Source organism: Acanthopagrus latus, chromosome 2, assembly GCF_904848185.1.
Source record: "Acanthopagrus latus isolate v.2019 chromosome 2, fAcaLat1.1, whole genome shotgun sequence".
Taxonomy (NCBI): domain Eukaryota; kingdom Metazoa; phylum Chordata; class Actinopteri; order Spariformes; family Sparidae; genus Acanthopagrus; species Acanthopagrus latus.
This window is the reverse complement of record NC_051040.1, coordinates 2,011,666-2,027,243: the sequence shown is the minus strand read 5'-3', so window position 1 is coordinate 2,027,243 and position 15,578 is coordinate 2,011,666.

Below are 15,578 nucleotides of genomic sequence, written 5' to 3'. Positions count from 1 at the left end.
ACATACAGAGGAAGGAGAGCTGGACTGAAAACAAAAGGAGCAGAAACCAGGCTGGCAGTGCAGCGTCAGACGGGTCGAGCAGAGTTTACAGTTGTCAGTGTTCAGACTAAGAAGATGCTGCTCAGCTTTGTGTTCTTTATAGAGACCAGTGGCCTGATGATGGATACAAGAAAAAACACTACAACCATCACAAGAGGAAATTTAGGGGTGAAAAAGTGAAAGTCTTACTTTCAACTTCACAATATCATCAGTAAAACATTTAAATCCTGGGTGTATTTTTCATTTTTCACAATCAGAGGCCTGGACTCCTCCTGTATATGTGCTGTAGTGGGAGCAGAGACATTCTCAGGCAAACCGTTCTCAGTTTTACATCTTCTCAAGGCTCCGCACGCGTCCACTTCACACAAAGCAGAAACCCACCATGAGGTCTGAAGAGGACAGGACTGGTGGAGCTGATGTTGAACATCTGACAGCAGTTTGATCCCCCGTAACTGAATCGGCCTTCGTGCACTTCCTTCTTATAAATCTCACCTTTGCGTCGACGATCCAGGAGTGGAAGCTGACAAACGTTTCAGCCAATCACCAGAATCTTCTGCTGCTCTTACGTCTCTGCATGACAAACACTTGTTCAGGGTGAGGAAAACATGATGGTTCAGCTTAAAATACCTGAACCTAATTTTTTTGTAGCTGTCTTGTCTGTTTGCGTCCTCGTCTCTCTCCTGCAGACCGTCCTGCTCTCTTTCCCTCCTGCTGCCCCTCAGTCGCTCCGGCTACTCTATTTATCTGTCGGTTTATTCCTTCTGGCACTGAAGAGGCTGTCAGTCAGTCTCTTTACAGTAACACACTCTCTCTCTCTCTCTCTCTCTCTCCATCAGCTCGGCTTTGTGCTGCCATTTTCTTTTTCCTTTAGTCTTTATTTTTTCTTTCATTCTCTCCTTTTCAGTCTTTCTCACTCTCTTTCTTTTCAGCCACATTCTTTCTTTCTTTCTTTTCTTGGACAAAAGTCACCTTTCCTGTCAGTAAGGCTGTGTTAGTGAGTGTGTGTGTGTGTGTGTGTGTGTGTGTGTGTGTGTGTGTGTGTGTGCGTGTGTGTAATAAGCAGCAGACTTCCTCGCCTTAACATTGTTATCAGACTCGTGACAGCTCTAATTCAGTCTCTCTCTCTGTCTCTCTCTCTCTCTCTCACACACACACACACACACACACACACACACACACACACACACACACACACACACACAGGACAAACCTACTAACCGTAGTGAGAGTTGAGAACAATCCATTGCTGTCTCTTGCTATCAAGTCCTCTATCTGTGACCGCGTGGGCTCCAGGGTGTGTGTGTATATATAGATGTATATTATGACTGTGTGTGTGTGTGTGTGTGTGTGTGTGTGTGTGTGTGTGTGTGTGTGTTTGTGTGTGTGTGTGTGTGGTCTCTGGTGCGAAGCTGTTAAATTGCTATCTTAAAGGTGACCTCCCCTGCAGACAGGAGATATAACACTCAACTCTGAACTACTACAAACTGGACACCAGAGGTTACGAGTGTGTGTGTGTGTGTGTGTGTGTGTGTGTGTGTGTGTGTGTGTGTGTGTGTGTTGCAGACATTATTTTTTCTCATCTCTTATTCATCTCTGTAGCAGCAGTAACTGATGACGTGCTGATGTCGACCTCTGTAACCGACGTGACTGTCGTCCGTTCACTTGAACACACACACAGTAAATCGACTCCTGCAGCTTCAGTTGAATCTGTCAGTGTTGTCACGTCGCACACTGACCGTTGTGTCGTCTGGACCATCCACTGTATATAATGTAATGGGCCCACACAGCTTCCTCCAGTTCTGTCTGTCATCTCAAATGTTACCCAGTATGATGCAACACAAGCTGTGAAAGATCAACTTCGGTTCACAATGATATGTGGTGTTTGCTGCTGTGTGCGGGGACAGACGTCAACCAGACAAACCTATCCGATATATGTTAACTACACTTCTTTAAGTAAATCAGCTGAAAACTTCTTACTTCCACCTCATCGTGTTGAACGCACATGATGACATCATTACGTTACAGGAGAAGAGAAGCAGGGTGAGAGCTGTCAGAGAGAAACAGAGTCGGGAGTTTTCAGCGTGGTGTGTTTTCAACATTTGAAGATTCTCCAGGAAGAAAAAAACACCACAGTAAGGAAAATATTTGTGTTGCAGGTGAAACTATCGACTGTATAAAAGGTTCACGCTGCCAAACCTTTTCACATGTCCAGGTGATCCTGCAGCAGTCACTGAGGTGAGGCTTCATCAGGTCACCTGTGTGTAGTGAGTCACAGGGTGGAGCCATCAATCAGCTGTGAGCTACTGTATTAAATGACACGGGGTGATTCCACCAGCTTCATCAGCTTGTTTGGTGAAATATTATTTAATCTGCGATGTTTGTTAACTGGTATTTTCTCATTTTTGTACTGGTGTCACTGGCAGTCGGGGCTGAAATAGGTAAGATTAGAGTTTAGTGTTCAATTTCCTCTTCGGTTCCTCTAACATCCCCCCTCCTTTCTGTAGTGGTTCAGTCCAGTTAGGGCGGAGCCAGGTGGAGTAGTCTATATAAAGCCACTCAGACGCATGTGGTGGGAGAAGAGTTGTCAGTATTATCTGTCATGTTGCAGTTATCTTGATAGTTTATTGAGTTGTTTTGCTTGTTTGCTCTGTTTTTTAATGTTCCCAGGACTTTTGTTTTTTTCTGACTGTGGGTGAATTAAACCACAGACTCCTTCCTCCCCACCCGTTCTTCTTCTATTCATCATGTTCCGCTCCACTATCAGAACGCCTTTTTAAAGAACGGGCTTATCTCTAAAACTAAAACCTGAATCATAGGTCATCAAACACAAGGTGTGCAGTGTTCAGTATGATTTGTGTTTTTATTTGAGACTCGTCTTTTTTGTTTATGGACTTTCAGCTCTGGATGTTCAGACTTTAGGGATATGAAACACATAATTAGACTTCACAGTAAGCAAAAATATGTCACGTGCACTGGTGAAGCTTCATTATTGTTAAGTGCAACAGCAGTCCTTCACTCACCTCGTCATACTGTGAATGTGCAGATGTGTCATGAAGGAGTTTAGTAACTTGATTTGTCTTCAGTAGAAAATTGAAGTGTTACTTGGCATTTTTATTTCCTGCTACTTTATGCTTCCGCTGTACTTCTGTACATTACGGAGACAAGATCAGAGTGTGTGCAGTACATATGTATGCAAATATATATGGGTTTTTCATTTCATGCACTATTAGTATGGAGGACTTGTTTTAACATGATATCTTTACTTTCACTCCGGCGTAACTACAGCTCTGCATACTGAGTACTGTCTCTCCAACAGTCCCCAACTTCTGATGGACGTCCGCGAGTGACGACAGAAGAAAGTGAAATTAAATACCAGCAGAGAAACAAACTGATAAAGACTCAGTGTGAGAAATAATGAATCTGTTGCAACAGTGTAATCAGTCAGAGGAGTGAAGCTCCTCCTCTCAACATGTCCGACAATTCAGTTTTTTTTTTTCGATTTTTGCAATTAGTTTCCCAAATTCATTAAACAAGTCCCGTTTCGCCGGCATTAGCCGCTGATCTGCTGGATCGGAAATTAAATTATACTCATTATCGTGTAATGTGAACAGAGAAATTTCATTTTGAAGTGCTGCATCCTCCGTCTGACCTTTTCTTTGCCAACAAAAATGTTCCTTTGATATGTTTGTGCAATCAAAAGTGTTGTTGAAAACTGAAGAAAAAGCATGTGAACGTCACGCAACACTGATTAAAGATTTGTGTGCTTGAATTCACACCCTAAAATGCACATTGTGTCTCCTATACACTGACTCAGATTTGCATATTTTTCATAGTGTGGCAACAAACTGAAGTGGAAACACTAATTATTATTTTTTTTTCTTTCACACTAATCCCTGAGAGCTGCAGCAAAAAGAAATCACACTTGCAGCCACCAATTAAACAGAAGTTTCCTGTCGGCGAGCAGAGCGAGATAGTTGCCCTCTGAATGACTTTTTAATGTTGGCAGCTGACGGTGGAGTGCGAGCCACGTGAACCTGGAGTGTGCAACGATAAGAGGTGCAGGAATTAGTATGTGTCGCGTACTCAAGGTCATTTTTCACACAATCTTTATAGATTTAAAAGGGCTCAGATGATTAGAAGGTGCAATTATCACACACAGCTCATCATCCCTCGTTTGTACCCTGTAAACTCGCCGGTCCAGACCCGCTGATTCACGCAGCTCTTCAGGTCTCATGAGGGCTCTTTAATCCTAATCAGTCATTCATCTCAACAGTGGCGATGCTCTGCACAGATGGACGGGTTACTGACGGCACGGTGCTGCTCCAGAGTCATGCTTCATGCTCGGTATTGATTCAAATATGGAGGCCAGTGTACAGTTTTAAGATCTGTCTGGTGAACTGTGGAGCCTGAAACCTTCAGCTGAGGGTTTGTTCAACAGATCACATGTTTCTTTGACGATGGACAAGACGTGACACTTGTTTGTCCACAAGGCAGCTTATGAAGACCAACGTGTGAATAATAAAGTTCTGATAAGAGAAAGATGAGGAGGGAGGAAACAAACACAACCACTGGAGGAAGCATTGATGAATTATTAGGATGGCGGAGAGATCCCCTTGGGGATCACCTTGACCAGCTTTGGACCAGCGCTGGCCTCCAAAATCCTTCAGTACTTTACGGTTAAAGCTCATCGTTCCTTAAAAGTCCGGCATCAGTCTGGGATCCAGGTGTGCCAGACTGTGGCTGTCCACTTTGTTTCCCAGTTGTTCTGGTTGGTCAGGTGGGTCACGTCCCATATTTAATCTGTGAAACTGATCTTACCTCTTGAAAACAGGACTTGATTTTCTGCCAGATCGATGTTTAAAGAGATGGTTACACCCCTTAAATACAACTGGCAGCAGAGATGTCCTGCTATCAAAGCTAACTAAGCTAGCTACTGTTACAACTCGGCTCAGGAGGACACTGTTAACATTAACACGCCGCTCTGCCACGAGCAGATGTACGCTGCCGTCTCTGCAGTTTTTATTCTTGGTGGGTGTATTTCAGGGTGAACTGTGCCTTTAATATGGAGTTTAACTGTGTATGACAAGGATCAACAGCAACAATGCTGCTGGTGTGGGACAAGGGACCGCCGTAATCTCACTTGCTTAAGGTTGTTTGCACCAAGGTGTCACAATTAATGAAGAGATAAAGTATTCATGGATGTTTGCAGGTGACACACTGCGGCCTCTGATTCTGCTTATCGCTCCACAAAAAGAGCAGCGCAAACAAAGACAGAGACAGACAACGAGTCACCGCGAGCTAAGTGACAGCGTGTGCGTGTGTGTGTGTGTGTGTGTGTGTGTGTGTTGTCAGGTGTATTGTGTGAAGGCGAGGTGATTCCTCTTCTCTCTTATCTTGTTGTTCTCTTGTCTCTGTCAGCCAGCTGTCTGCAGAGCTGCTCCAACACACACACACACACACACACACACACACACACACACACACACACACACACACACACACACACACACACACACTCAATGTAGGCAGATCCTTTGATTCACACTCATTGTGATCCACTCACAGTGAGGTGGTGTGTGGCAGCTGTAGAGCACCATGTAACTCTGTTTTATGGAGGTTTATTATTATTATTATATCATTTCTCAGTAGTTTTTCTGCCTCCAGGTAAAGATTCAGGGTTCCAGGTCGTCTTATTGAGTGAATCTGAATCATTCTGAACCCCTCATCAGATTTTTATTGGCTGTATTAAATTATAAATAACTTAAAACAAAGGTCTGAAATCTGCTTTTGTTTTAACTCGCAGCCTAATTCACGATCACACAGAGTTGAAGCTCAATGTGGCTTCATAGTGAAATAAATGTTACATATGCACAAACTGCAGCTTAAACCTGTGAATGAGAAGAGCAGCAGGAGCTTATTTAGTTATTTCTCATTAGCTTTTTGATTCTTGAGGTTAAAGAGAAGATTCAGCTGCTGCTTGTGACGTCTTGTTAACTCAAACTGTTGGTTTGATTGAAATGCACATTATTACCACGAGGCGAGTGCTAATGACTCTTTTCTATGAACCACAAACTGAGAGAATGATGAGGGACAGATATCACCAGCAGAAAGCTTCATCGGGCTCCATCTCTTTTCCTAATGTCTCAGTTTCCGCTTCACTTTTTAGAACTTTCTTTTCATCGATAACGTTTCCATCTCAGCTAATGTTGGAAACTTTTTCTTTTCTTTATGTTGCAGTGTTACTAACCCAGGAGAGGTGGAATTTATCAGGTTAAGGTTGTAAATGTGACTAAAAAACAAGTTCATGGACACACACCTGGTTTATTTGTTTCTATGTGTCTTTTTCTGGAGACACACACACACACACACACACACACACACACACACACACACACACACACACACACTCTGAGGAGCTGTCAGGTCTGCAGAGTGCTGATGCTGGCGGGCAGCTCGGCGTGAGACGGCTGCAGTCTCAGATATCGAGATATGAGGTCACTGACGGTTGTGTGCCTTCAGTGAAGAAGGTAAAAAAAGAAATGAACACTAACCTGCACTCCAGCAGACGCTACATCCATACACACACAGCAACCTGAAACTGTATTTACATACAGAGCCACACACACACACACACACACACACACACACACAGGAAGTGATTCACCGCAGAGAGCTGACACACTCCTCTGCTCCGCGTCAGACGGGATGTGAAGCCTGAGATCTCCTCTGGACTGAGACTGTCTGTATCTGCAGACGACAGCGCTGCATGGCAGAAAGCTGAGGACGATTTAACATCACTGATGTAGAAGAAACCAGGAGAACAAGGTGTTAGTTCCCATTAGGGATGTGTGTGGTTGAGTGGCAGTGTTGGAGGGTAGAAAAGCAACACACATTTATTTTAGTGGTAATGGAGTAATATAAGGTCTTACTGATAATATTTCAGTAATATATCATGACAGTTATGTCACGTAACCCCAATAATTTCCTTTCACACTGACATTTCTGAGAGGGCTGCAGAGTCAGGGATGGGCATGTCCCCATTATTATGAGTTTATAAGAGAAAAGGACAAGAACATAACAGTCAGGCGTGAACTGAGTCAGGGAGCTGAAGGAACTCTCTACATCGATACGTAGCACCAGTAACCTGAAGGAGGCCTGAAGGCTCCATGTCTAGATTCTGATAATTACAGATCATAATGTAAAACATGGCCTCTGTGACTGTCTTCACAGTATACAGATTTCAGTATCAGGCTCTCTGTATCGACCACAAAGTGATGAACCCACAGTTAATTATTTTTGCCTTGTTTAATCTCATTGTTTGGTCTCAGGCGCTGATAAACCCAGAGAACACGACCACAGTTAGAGACTAGCTGGTGAAGAAAGTGGAACATCGAGCAGCTGGGGGAGGAAACCTGTCACTTACTTTGATCAGGTGAAAAAAGCTCTGAAAGCTCAAACCCAGAATCAGCAGCATGTGGTGAAAAGTCAGCCCTGACACTGTGATAGATGACAGATTTTTGAGGAAGGTAAGTGGGATGGTTGTACGTTGTTTCTGTTCTGTGACAGCGTTCAGTCTGCAGCAGCTGTTCCAGTCCCAGTGAAGACAATCGGCTGTGGAAGCAGAACCTGCTGTCGCTTCAGAGCGCCGACGACCATCTGCCTCCGACACGAACACAAGCCACGTGACTCCCGTCTGTGTTCCTCTGAATGCTTCACACTCAACACTTCCTGCACAGGACTTTCACATTAAAAGCCTCCCAGCAGAATCCTAAATGCATGATAAGTTATTTCCTGTTTTGTGAGTCTCTCCTCAAGTGTGTCTGAGCTCTGTCATGTTGAGAACTGAAAAAAGTGTTTTTTTTTTTTTTTCTCATGCTCAGATGGAAGTAGCCAAAACTGAAAGCAGCATGGTGTCATTGACAAATAATCACACACACACACACGCACACACACACACCAGAGGACATCAAACGGACCTCAGAGGCCGTTGCAGAACTCGGAGACGAAACATGCCGTTCAGCCGGAAAATCACCGAAAACTGGTGCGAAACATTTTCACGCTGAACGCACCTCAGGTGGAGCGCGATGTGACGGGTGGAGAAGGGAGCGAAGGAGGGATTGATTGACGACCATGACTTTCCCAAATGAGTCTTACACACACACACACACACACATATAGAACCTGAGACCTGTCAGTGTGTGTTCATCGTTGTGTCTTCGTCGTCTGTAGGCACGACAGCAGCTTCACTCCGAGCCTGCTTCTGGCTGATGTAGGAGAGGCTTCACACACAAATGGACTTCTGTTTATTTCCTGGATACTCACTCTAACCAGAACCAGAACCACCGACCAACAAATCAGCCTTTTCCCACTCGGGGTCACAGTTGCACACATGAACTGGTCTTCAGTCTGAAACGTGTTCGTGTAGCTGTGACAGGTACATGCGGCTGCTGCAGTTCAGGCTGGCTGCCTGTAATGACAATGACACAGTGGAGCTGGTGGGTGCAGACATGTAATAGTATGTTGACATCATGTTATTACTGTCGTGTGCTACGCTGCTGTGGTAAAAATACGATCAGAGCTACGGTACTGCTACCCCGCTGCCACCCGCGCAGTATGTGACTGTATGTATATGTGTGTAGTTTGAATTCTTTCGTCAGTATCTCCATTTCATCCCCATGTTTCTGTATTTTATTTCAGCTGCTTTGCTTTTTTGTCATCTTTTTATTGAGTAGCATCGTCTCATTAGCTTACTTAGCATACTATTTGCAGCGCTGGCTAATCGAGCATCTCTAATAATTATAATTTACACCTGTCAAGTTGACAATCACACATCATCTGTTCTCCTCGAGGCTGAACTCGGGTCGTGGAAGAGCTAAAAACAAGTTTATTGTGGCTCATGTGAATTCCAGAAGGATTTTAAACTAACCGATATAAATAAAACATTCTTTCAAATGTGCACTACACAGAAATCATAATAATCACACATAATGTTATCAGCACACAACGTTAAAACAACAAGCGACTTCATGTGGGAACAACCGATGCTCGTTATCTCAACTTTCTCTGCAACATCTTTTAATTTTCAGTCCTGACAGCAGCTTCTCTTCCTAACCTGCCGTCTTCAAACGTCACCAGCTAGCTCTCGTATGTTGATTTTGTGCACATTATTGTAAGTCGTATCTGCAACTGTGTTGTGCAACTGTGTCATTATTTATTTGGCAAATGACATGAAGACTGAGACACCTTCCAGCAGATGATTTGGCTCTATGACCACATCCTGCTTACCGTTAAAGCTCGTAGTCGTGTTTATACTGCAGACTTATTTCTCAAGAATCTTTTTAAATGTGCTGCTGATGAGAAGCTGTTGCAGACCTCAGTCCAGCGTTTCACTGTGTCTTGTGCACATGAACAGAGCTGCAGGGCTTTTGTTCTCGACAGCTGGAGTTTAAATAAAATATCTTTGTTCTCTTTTGCTTCTTCTGTATCTTTTCAGAGGATTTGCAGCCTCTCTTGCTGATTGTTTATAAAAGGATCATTTGGACATCGGACAGCGACTCTTCCTTTAGCCCACAGCTTCCTCTCTTTACCCTGCGATGATGTTTGATGTCTGGACACCAGAGTTAATAGAAAACAACAACCTTTTAATGCAATGAGTGGACAAAAGTTTCAGAGGCAGTAAGGAAAGACCACATCGCCTTCAGCTGGCTGGAGAGAAAATCGATGTGGAGAGCAGTGTAGGCAGCCAGGAGCACAACTGTGATGGCAGAATAATGTGGGTCATAATTGCTAGATAGAAGCACTTTGCAGAACAGCGGTGAAGATGTTCGCTAAAGGCTGAAGTGAAGCGCTTTCTGCTGCAAAAGAGCCTAAAAATATAACTCAGCAGCGTGTAGCAGCGCGGCCGCCTGTCAACGCTTTTCGGTAACGTTAGCGAGCGACGATATGACCGAAAGAAAGAACACAAACAGCTTCTCTGTGTGCTCGAGCCCCCTCAGCACACAGGCGCCCCTCACCTTAGATGACAGCTCCACAAAACGGGGGATAACGAGCAATTAGAGTCGTCTCTGTTCGTCCAATCAGATCCAAATTAGCATGAAACACGATTACCAGCTAAAAACTGCAGATAAGGCCCCCGATGAGTCAAAGGAGGGATGATTCACTGGCGTATAACCATTTCACATAAATGAATGTTTAAAGAGAGCGAGTGGTGGTCGGAGCACATCTCAGAGGCTTCTGGCAAGACGTTTTATTTGCAGTGATGATTTACACAGCTGGATTCAGGGCTGGAGACCGAATGTGACGGGGGGTGTTTGGTTCATCTGCTCAGCTCTGAGATCAGATTGTGTTCAGAGTTTCTGGGATCAAGGATCAAGTGCAGCGGAGAGCGATGAACGGTATCATCACGAGACTCGTTCTCACACACATCTCGTCTCACACACGCCAGTTAATTGCTGCTCTGACGCACACATACGTCTTCTCACATCAGTGAACTTGCAAAGGCTATTTTTATCCTATATAACACTGATGTCACACACCCACACGAATATAACTGATATTGTTTCACTACTGGAAACTACATCTGACAGCATCTTTCTTTTTCAGTCAATGTTTAGGTATTTTTGACATTATTTGAAAGGTTTTGAGGAAAATAAATAAAAATAGAGAACACGATTTTGTTTGTGAATTAAAGTAACTTTCTCAAAGATTGTTTTATGTTCTCTTTAGTGACACCTGTGGTGATCAGTGGTAACTGCGTGTGTGTGACTGAGCATCACTTTCCAGAGATAACTTGTTGTTTTTGCAATTGTTTAGAAGGTTCATTGTCTGTTCTCGTCAGGTTACTGTTTCTTTTCAACATTAACCTTGAAAAAAAAGTTTGAAAAAACAGAGAACCATTTCAATATATCAATCCTTTTGTCACTGAAAATCAAACAGCAACTAACTGGTTTTCTTTTAGCTTCAAAACACCATCAGCAACAAGCAGCTTCCATTTATCCACAATTTTTAAAATCATTTCTATTCATGATTTTTAGATTCATGACTGCAGAGTGCAGCTCAGTGACCTCGTCACCAAAGAGCTTCTGGTCGCCAGTGAGACTAATTCCTTTTTTATTTGTTTGACACGACGGCCTTGGGAAAGTTTGATCCAAGTCATGCCAGGTGAAAAACATTGTACTTGTTTTAACTCCCTCATGCTGAAAACATCACAGTCAGGAGAGAACAAACCGTTCAACTTCTGACTGGAGAGAAGTCGGACGTCCTCGGACCAGCTGGAAATCTGAGGACAGAAATGAAAGGAACAGTGTTGTTCGCTCTCCGAATGTTCACAGGATTGTGGATGCAGGAGGCGTCCCTCTCCGCGTGCAGGGATAGGGGAATTTAATTTGCTGTCATACTTTTTGGTTTGGTCCTAAATCGGATTTCAGACACTAGTAAACTTCAGGATCTCAGGCTCGGCTTCCGTAAACCAACTTAATAGAGTGAATCCCCCGCCGCTGGAACACGGGCGGCGGACAGCTGGCCTGCGATGGAAAATAAACTGGTTGCATGACAATAAAAAGGACGATCAATATGTGTTCATCTTTAGCTCAGCCAGAAAAAATGGAGGCATGTTCTCAGAAGCAGGAGGGTTTATGAAAGTAGCATACTAGCATTAGCTTGTGTTAGCATTATTCACCATCGTCCAGAGAGCCGACCTCACTGTTTATCTGCATGTGTGACGATCTTCATATTTAAATGTCTCACTGATATATTAAAATATTTTCCGTCGTGGCCTCTCCATCGATCCGTCTGCTCTCCTCTGTTTGAATCCTGAGCTGTCGCACGATGGAGTTCAGCTTTCCATCGTATCAGAAGACATCTTTACCCTCCAGTGCAACACACAGCGTTATATGATGTGTGTCAATGTACGCCTCTGGCACGCACGCACACACACACACACACACACACACACACAGGACGTGCTGCAGCTGACGTTCAGAATACAAAGCGAGAGTGAAGCTCTGCCTGGATTTCAGGAGCCTTTTGTGTTTTATTTCACTTGATTTGTCACCTGAAGAGTCGACCTCGACGGCGAGGCTCCTCAGTCGGTGTCATTTCTAATATTATCTGCAGAGAGCAGGACTCCGGGCTGCTGACGTCCGAATATTGTTGGAGCTTAGCCGAGGATTGTCCTTTCGCCTTCGTGACAGTGACATGACTGCAGAAAGAAGATGAGGGGAAGAATAACTTTGGTTCAACATGTGACGTGAACACAAAACCTGCCAAACACGTTGAAATCGCAGTATGCATGCGCCGCTTGTTAAAAGGTATCCTGTTTGGTTTGTGTGGCTGTAACATCCTGCGGTGTGTCGTCAGGTACAGTCACAGACCTGCTATCACCTGACAGGAGGAGGATAAAGGTGTAAAGCTCGGACGGGTCTGAACAAAATGCTGATTTCCTGGGAGCATCAGAGCTGGAAATAATGGAACATGAGGTTTCATTGTGTCTCCCGTGTCACTCCTCCACAATGCTGTTGAGTAGGTTTACATAGAATATAAAAAGTAACACACACTGAGGGAATATGACGCGTCGTAACACCCACACCCACTGTTTTCTACGTACGCTCTCACAGCAGCGAAGTTGACACAGAAATAATCCCGGCTCCTCCCCCAGAGACGTAGAGTAAAAAACAAAAGACTTCTGTTGGTGTGACGATGTTTGGTGTGCGTCAGACGATGTGACGCTGCACTGAAGAATTCGTCCCAACACATCTAAAGTCTTTTCTCTGATTCTTAAAGGGTAATTCCACCAATTTTAAATGTCTTTACAGCCAAAAAAAAGGTGGTATAAAGCTTTTTTTTTTCTGGCTCCAGAGGAAGCTGCGTGTAATCTGATAAATTGCCTCCGGTGATTGGCATTGTGGGTAATTTAAGCAGCAGGAAGACTTAATAGGTGGAGTAGAAACATTGATATCTCTGGTTCTGCTGTATCAATTCTGATCATTAGTTTTTAACTTTCCATAATGAGCCCAGCAGCGTTAAAGGAGTCCAGAGACCAGTGCACGCAACGCTAGCAGCGCTCGCTTAAAGAGCTCAGACAGGAGGGAGGACGGGGGTGAGAGAGGAGAGGAGAGACAAATTTGGGAGGAGAGAAGCAAAGGGGCTGCAAGGAGAAGATAAGGAGGAAGTGAAAGAGACAGGCGAGAGCTGAGGAGGAGAGGAGAGACTTGTCTTGTTAAGCACATCACGCTGTTTTCGCAGAGTTTGACAACAACTGTTCCACCATCTGCACACTCGATTCTCTCTCTCTGCCTCTTCTTCTTCATTTGTTCTCCATCACTCCGCCTCCCTCCACCTCCCCTCCGCCTCCTCTTGTTGTTTTTATCTCTCCTCTCACCTAATTTCCCTTCTTATCCTCTTTCAAATCCCGCTTGGGGTGTTTTTGTGGGAGTGCATATTTCAAAGTTTTTTTAAAGTGTTTGTACTTGTAATCTTGTGTTTTCTCTGAAGGACACCCTCCTTTTCTTCTTGTCTTTATTTTCTGCCCCTCGTCGTCTCTGTTTCCATTATTTAGATTGAAGAGTTGGTGCAGACGATGATATAGGACGACGGATGAAGCCACCTGCTTGTGTTGCCGTGACTCAGTCATTCCCTCGTTGCACATACAAACAGAATACCTACCAGCTCAGCATGAACACCTTCAGCAGGTAGATCCCTGTATTTATAGCGGGGGGACATTTGATATTCACTCTCTGCATTCACATATAACCCAACAGTGCAGGTTATTAAAGTTTCCTCAGCCCAGGAGCCCCGACTGTGTGCATTTTATCCTCGTCTTCCTGTGGGAGGTAAGCTCATTAAAACACTCGTCTTTGGCCAAGAACCGAAATGAGGAAGGGACCAAGACTCATTTCAGCCCTCGACACTCAGGAGAGCAAAGAATAAAAAATCAGCCGGACTGGAGGTGAATATTTGTCAAGTCCTCAGGAAAGTGATGATGACTTTGAGAAACTGGTAATTCTCAATCACTACTGACAAAAGGGTTAGGGAAAACAAAAACGTTGAGAATCTTTCTCACAGCCCAAGCTTCTGTGTTTCCTTTATGTATTTTATGTCAAATTCTTTAAATACAACACAAACCCCAACAGTCAGACTCACTGACGATATAAGAACACTCACTGCATCATATCTATAAAATAAAACAAATGGTGTTTAAATAGCACATGCTGATTAAAATGGAACCACTTCCCAGTTCTACATCCTCCAAAGTAGATCAGATACCAAAACACAACTCTGAAGGGACAATGTTTGGCTTTTGTTGAAGTGATTAGCTGGTTTATCAGAGTGCAGGAGTCTGAAAAAAAACCCTGTTTCACTGGAAAGATAACATCCAATGAATAATAAGCCACTGTTTGCTAATACGTTAGCCGTATGCAGCTTGTTCCGCTTCCCCAAGGTAGAAAAAAATCAATTCATTCTGCTTCACTGTTTGAGAAAGATTGTCTCGGTCATTTCTGTGACTGTAGGTGAGAAACACATTTCCTTTTGTTACATGTCTGTTTTGCAGTTTACCTGTATTTGATCTCACCTTCTCCCTCCGGACACACGCTGCTGTGGAGTCCTGCACAAGCTGTGTGTGTGTGTGTGTGTGTGTGTGTGTGTGTGTGTGTGTGTTGTTTGTGCCTCTTTCGACATGGCGTCTCTTCAAAGCCAGAGGAAGGAAGTCGGGTGTTGGGAGGCTGGTTGGCGCCTGCGGGGAGATCAGCAGATCAAAGCTCGTCCTGTCCGGTGGATGCAGGCGGGGGGAGGACGGACACTCGTGTCCCGGTGTCTTCTCCCACCAGGAGGACGCAGCAGGACGACCCGGCTCAGAGGGAGACGCACATTCTCAGTTACATGCAGCTGGTCGGCACTGCTGGCGGTCTTTTGTACTCGGGATCGTGGTTCGATCACGCGGCGTGCTGCTGTGTTTAAAATGTGTGCAGAACGTGTCAAATCGTGAACACTGTTCTGAAGTTGGGAGAGTTATTTTGGAGGTTAATTAACAAGAAGTGACTGTAATTTAACTGTTAGCAGAAGATATGATCTTTTCTCTTTGTGTTTGTATTGTGGTGATACACAAGAATTTGCTGCATGGGAATTTATATTCACGTTAGTATCAGTTTGTTTCTTATTTACATTTCTGATACCTTTTCAGGAATTGCACCATGAAGTAGCCATCTTTAAACTCTTTGGCAGAGGAGTGCCCTTTTTAAATGTAATTTGCTGCTCACGGTTCATCAGGCCAAAACCTGAACGATGAATAGGTCAACTGCCACTGACTCCAAAAATGATATTAACTGTGGCAACGTCCCAGCGACAGATGTATCAGACATCGTGTACATGACGTCACATGACGAGGTCAGTGAAAGCATCAGCTCTGCTGGCCTGGTGGAGACGTAACGCAGCTGACATGTATCTGGTGGAATCTAGTAGTCAGGCTTGTCTCACCGGACTTTTCACTTCGTACACTGCTTCTCTGTCTTCATCCTTTGCTGCTGTAATAATTACGATGGCCT